This window comes from Nerophis lumbriciformis, linkage group LG02, assembly GCF_033978685.3.
Source record: "Nerophis lumbriciformis linkage group LG02, RoL_Nlum_v2.1, whole genome shotgun sequence".
Lineage (NCBI taxonomy): Eukaryota > Metazoa > Chordata > Actinopteri > Syngnathiformes > Syngnathidae > Nerophis > Nerophis lumbriciformis.
The window spans coordinates 51373593-51380000 of record NC_084549.2 but is presented as its reverse complement, the minus strand read 5'-3'; positions in this window follow the sequence as shown (position 1 = coordinate 51380000).

Below are 6408 nucleotides of genomic sequence, written 5' to 3'. Positions count from 1 at the left end.
TGGGTTGGTTACTGAAAACCAGTAACTAGTTACAATTACTAGTTACTTTATTTCAAAAGTAACTCAGTTACTAACTCAGTTACTTACACCAAAAAGTAATGCGTTACTGTGAAAAGTAACTATTTAGTTACTTCTTCTACTTTTTTTTTTTAAAGCTCCCATTAATGCCCTTTTAGCCTTCATTTCAGTACTGTTATTGCACTGGAGAATAATACAATGTGTTGATCAACTTGACATGCATTTGCATCACTGAACTCTGCTAAGCAATGTGGTCTACATACAACACACAAAGACAAAGATATGTTTCAAAGGGCCAATTTATTTCAGGCCAGAACAAATTGACAAAACTATTTTAAATAGCTGCAACATAACATACATAAGTAACAAACAGCATAATAACACTAACACTAACACTAACCACGTTAAACCCAGATTCCGAACTAACAAAGGTCTTAACTCATTCTCTTTCTATGCCACTTCAATATGGAATGCACTCCCAACAGGTGTAAAAGAAAGAGCATCTCTATCCTCCTTCAAAACCGCACTAAAAGAACACCTCCAGGCAACTACAACCCTAAACTAACACCCTCCCTTCCACATAATACCTCTTCGGATTGTAAATAATCAAATGTAGACACTTTTTCTTATACTTTCTGATCTCTCTCTCTGTGTCCACTACTTGCTGTACATATCCTACCAAGTCAGTCCTACACTGTTTCAATGTCCATTTCTCTGATGATGCAATTGTTGATGACTAACTAACCCCCCTCCATATCCCACACCCCGGATTGTAAATAATGTAAATAATTAAATGTATATACTCTGATGATTATCTTGTGTGATGACTGTATTATGATGATAGTATATATTTGATAGTATATATCTGTATCATGAATCAATTTAAGTGGACCCCGACTTAAACAAGTTAAAAAACTTATTTGGGTGTTACCATTTAGTGGTCAATTGTACGGAATCTACTAATAAAAGTTTCAATCAATCAATCAATCAACAACATAGCTGTAAACCTGGCTTCACCTAAGGAAGGCACATGTGACATACACAAAGTCTAACCAGGCAGATTTGAATTGTTGTTTTGGGCAGGAGACGGGATCTTTGATCCAAGACACAACTTACATTTAACTAAAATGTTCTTTTCTTTGTGCTCGACAAAAGAAAAGAAGTGAGAATATCTCATACTTGCCAACCCTCCCGAATTTCAGTGCCTCTCCCCGGGACAACCATTCTCCAAATTTCTCCCGATTTCCAGCCGGACTTAAGGCACGCCCCCTCCCGGTCCGTGCGGATCTGAATGAGGACAGCCTGTCGTCACGTCCGCTTGGCCAACCAAAAAGTAACCACAGAACGTAGTGTTCTGTGGTTACTTTTTGGTTGGCCAACGGTTTACGTTGTATTGCGCACCCCCCTCCCCTCCCCTTCCCACACCCACACCCACACACAGAGAGCGCAGAGGAAGAATCAGAAGCACGTCTCTGCTACGCTGCAATAAAACACACTCAGATCTTCTGTTTCTAGCCGATACTACATAAAAATTAACGTAAAATAACGCAGTAATGCATCACGTAGTAACGGTAACTGAGTTACTGAATATAAAAAATAACGCGTTAGACTACTAGTTACCGCCGAAACTAACGGCGTTACAGTAACGCGTTACAAAGTCCCAACACTGTATATATATATATATATATATATATATATACATATACATATATATATATATATATATATATATATATATATATATATATATATATATATATATATATATATATATATATATATATATATATATATGCTTGGCACAACATTCCCTCTAAGGTGCACGCCTGCACAATTGCGCACTGCTCAAGCGTCCTCCGCGCACTGCAAATATATGCCGCGCACCAAATCAAACCCATCTGAATTCTAAACAAAATAAACACATTTATTCTCTGTAATTTTGCAATGCAACTCTGAGTGTCAGTGACAACAAGCGGCCCTAACGGTGTTCGTCAACACCGTTCAATTATTGTAACATCTATCGAGATGCTTCGAGGACAGGAATTATATCGATCACTTTATTGAGCAAAACTGTTTATATTCGGCCGTAACCACACCAAAAACATGAGTAAAAAACTTCTATCTCGATAAACTAGTCATTTTCTGCCGTACAAACCAGGCCAAAACCAACTTGTCATCTGTCACCAATACGCATACCACTAAGCCACTGGTGCGTTTATGGCCACACAAAAAGTCGGACAACTCAAACACCACACAAAGTTACACTATGACTCATCAGTCATACGTGTGCTTATTTTACTGTCATTTATTATTAATTTTAATTTATTGATATTAATCATGGAATGCTGTTACTAGAGAAAGTTACAGGAATGCACACTTCATCCTATGCTTACATTTCATTGTGCAACATGAGGATGTTTAAGGGCAACTAAATGTGATCTCTGATAAGGGTACAAATGATTTCCAAAGCAGGACCCCCACCCAGACATATTGTGCAATACTAATCCATTGCTTATGAAGAACAAGATTTATTTTATTTTCATTACAAGTGGGCCAAATCACTAATATTACAAAATAATCTCATAAAAATTACTCCTGTCATTTGAGTGTTATTATAAAAGATTGGTTTGAGACAGGTGTGCTGCTGGTATTGCCATGTGTGATGTTGCTCACATGTGCTCCACTGAATGCTCAGGGAGTTTATGTGTTTGCTCAGACACATGAACAATTAGAGGGAACATTGCTTGGCAGTGAAGATCTTCCTCAGGAAGCAAAGATTGACCGGTTTTGGGCCATGCTAGGGAGAGATGGAAGATTCCAGACTCTAGTGCATTTGATGAAAGCACTTTTGTGCGTGCCACACAGCAATGCATCATCAGAGAGGGTGTTCAGCATGGTTAGGAAAATAGTGACAGAGAATAGAACACGGATTCAACCCTGAACTCATTCCTTTCCTGCAAATTAAATTTCACATAAATAAATGAACACTGAAATTCAAGTATTTATTTATTTTATTTATATATATATATAATATAATAAAATAAATATATATACATATATATATATATAGCTAGAATTCACTGAAAGTCAAGTATTTATTATATATATATATATATATATATATATATATATATATATATATATATATATATATATATATATATATATATATATATATATATATATATATATATATATGAAATACTTGACTTGGTGAATTCTAGCTGTAAATATACTCCTTCCCTCTTAACCCCCCCCCCACACACCTCCCGAAATCGGAAGTCTCAAGGTTGGCAAGTATGTCTCAACATACAAGCGGTGCTGCTGTGAGCCTTTCTTCACAGGCTGTCTACTGAATGCCTGCTCTTTGACAACTTCTGTAGACATAACTGTGGAATGGTCACATTATTGCCGCCCGTACAATAGTCATATTTTTATACCCAAAGTCTGCCTCAAAGTCTGTGTTAAATAGTTACAATGTAACAATGTGAACAACACAACATAAAAACATAAATATTTGTCAAAATAAACAGAAGAGTACAGAAAATATCAATATTATCAATCCCGCATCACTCTGATACCACCCTATTATGAATATTTGTACTAATTTCACCACCCCAAGTCATCCACAAACACACTTTCAAAAAAATGTGTAAGCTGTTGATAACCACAAAAGGAGGGCAAAAAAATCTAATAAAAATATCTTAAACATCCATCCATCCATTATCTACCACTTGTCTCTTTTGGGGTTGGGGGAGGGAGGGGGGGGGTGCTGGAGCCTATCTCAGCTGCATTCGGGCGGTAGGCTGGGTACACCCTGGACAAGTCGCCACCTCATCGCAGGGCCAACACAGATAGATGTCTGATTTAATTTACATTTACTGAATCAAGTATAAAACCTCTAACTCAGGATGTGATTGTGTTGCAGTGTCTATATTTACCTGGTATTGTTTTGATACCCAGTACACCAGATACGGGTTTCAAAGGGATGCCCGCAAAAAAGACTGGCATACTGACAGGGCCTTTGAAACCAAATACTGCTTTGGGATGTCATTGCGACTGTCCATCATCCCGACACTCATAAACGAGAAACTCAAGAAGGAAACACGTGTTCTGAGAAAAAAACGTTTTACTCCCTCTGTCACTATACAGAGTACGGCCTAAGTAAGGTCTTGTTAGTGTCATCACTTTTCACAAAAAAACATCAAGCTATCTGTGTCATGTACAGTATACATATATATATATATATATATATATATATATAACAAATAAATAAAATATTTATATAGATATATATATCTATATATATATACATAGTCAAGGTTTCTGTGGGTTATCCGTCATACAGTGCTCAATACCGGGCTAGAGCGGAATATACGTTAGGTCAGGAAAAAACCTGACTACCGGGCATCCCTACAAGCCTGTTTCGCAGGTTTCCCTGATAGATTATATATGTATATATATATATATATATATATATATATATATATATATATATATATATATATATATATATATATCCAGCGTATTCAGATATGGATTTTCACTGAGATTATATATATATATATATATATATATATATATATATATATATATATATATATATATATATATATATATATATCCAGCGTATTCAGATATGGATTTTCACTGAGATTATATATATATATATATATATATATATATATATATATATATATATAATTTGTTTGAACCCAGAACATTATTTGAAGTAATGATCAGAAAATCATCATTTATAGGGTACTTTCTATTTGTGAAGTAGCTATCCACAATCCTGACCCCTCAATTACAATTTATGAAAATACCTCTTAAAACATTTTTATGATTAAGTGGTTTGTCATGACTTGTTGCTCATGACATGTCTTGATTTATAATTTCCATTTCTCTCCATTCTATCCTTTCGTTTACTTTTAGTTGCCATGAACAGTAATTGTTTGCACCAGTCTTTGGTTTATTGAGTCGCGTCTTCACCTATTTTCAGTTGATTATTAGTAGTTCCTCCCGTCTCGTTAGTTAATCACTCCCCTATATATTCTTTGGTCACCCAGCCTTAGTTGCTGGGTCAATGCTCGCTTTATGCGACATTCACTTTTTTCTTGTGTCCACCACGCTTGAGTATTTTTCTGTCGTCTAAAACTTGGTGACCGTTTGTTTTAATTGGCTCCATGCTTTACTAGTGTTTGAGTTTTTGTAATTTGTACTGCCTTGAAGAATTAAAGTGCTTCCTACTAGTCCTTCTGCATCAGTGGCAACATTACAATCGCAGCTGTGCGACCGGACCGTAACAGATTGACCCACCCTAACGAAGTGTTCCTCTCCGACAAGGACAAGCAACTCCTCTTCGGAAGACCTAGGCACAGACGGTTGCTTCTCCCTTGCCTCTCCGGCCTGAGGCCGATATTTTAAACATGCATCTTTCGTCTGTTTACTTTGGCTGGGCCGCTGTCCAGTGCCCAGAACCGTTGCAGCTTCGTGACGTCACATCACCGACAGTCGAGGCTGCACACTCAGATGACGTCACAACAATTTTTTTTGATACCATGAGTCATCCCCCACATATTGACAATAACTATTTTTTTGCTGACAATTTGGGCATTTTTTCTAAGGCTAAAGCAGCTTGTCAGTCTATACCTCTCCATAGGCAAGCTCCGCCCTCTAACATGCAAGCACCACCCATCTCACCCTCCCTGTTTGTCAAGACTCAAGCTCCTGGATGAAACGCACGAGGAAGTCGCCTCCTGCGCTCTTCCCGTGCGGATTTTCTTCCCCTCAGACACCGCCAGCAGCTGAGTCGCGCTCAATTAAAACATTATGGACATTTCTTTTGCTAAAGAAGTTAGTGTGCGTCCGCCCCCCAAGGCTCAAGGTCCACCCCCAAATTCTCAAACCCCGCCCTAAAAGCTCAAACTCCGCCCACCTAAACTGCCCAGTCTGTCAAGATTCAAGCTTTTGCACTCCCTGGTACTCCACCAAGGCCGGCTGCGAGGCTTCCCAAAGCCCACCAGCCCGTGGCCTCCGCTGAGCTTCTCCCACCAGCTCAAATTGGCATCTGGAATCTGTTTACTGAGGGTGGGGGGCTCGTGCCGGTAGCGGTTCAATGGGGCATGCAGAGCTCCTTCCACCGAAGTCACTGCCCGCCTCTCCACCAATGGGGGCGCTGTTGGCTCCGGCTCCACTTCCTACTCCAGCGCCGCAATGTACAGATGACTCTCCAGAGAAGTACAGCGTGGTGTGGATGGACGACTGGTACCAGAAGGTGCAAAGGGAGCTGGAAATGTGAGGAACCATCTTGTTTGGTAGTGGGTCAGTCGACGCCACCATCCCCACAAACTCCAGCCAAGCTCACCCAAGAAGCCACTCCCACTCCAG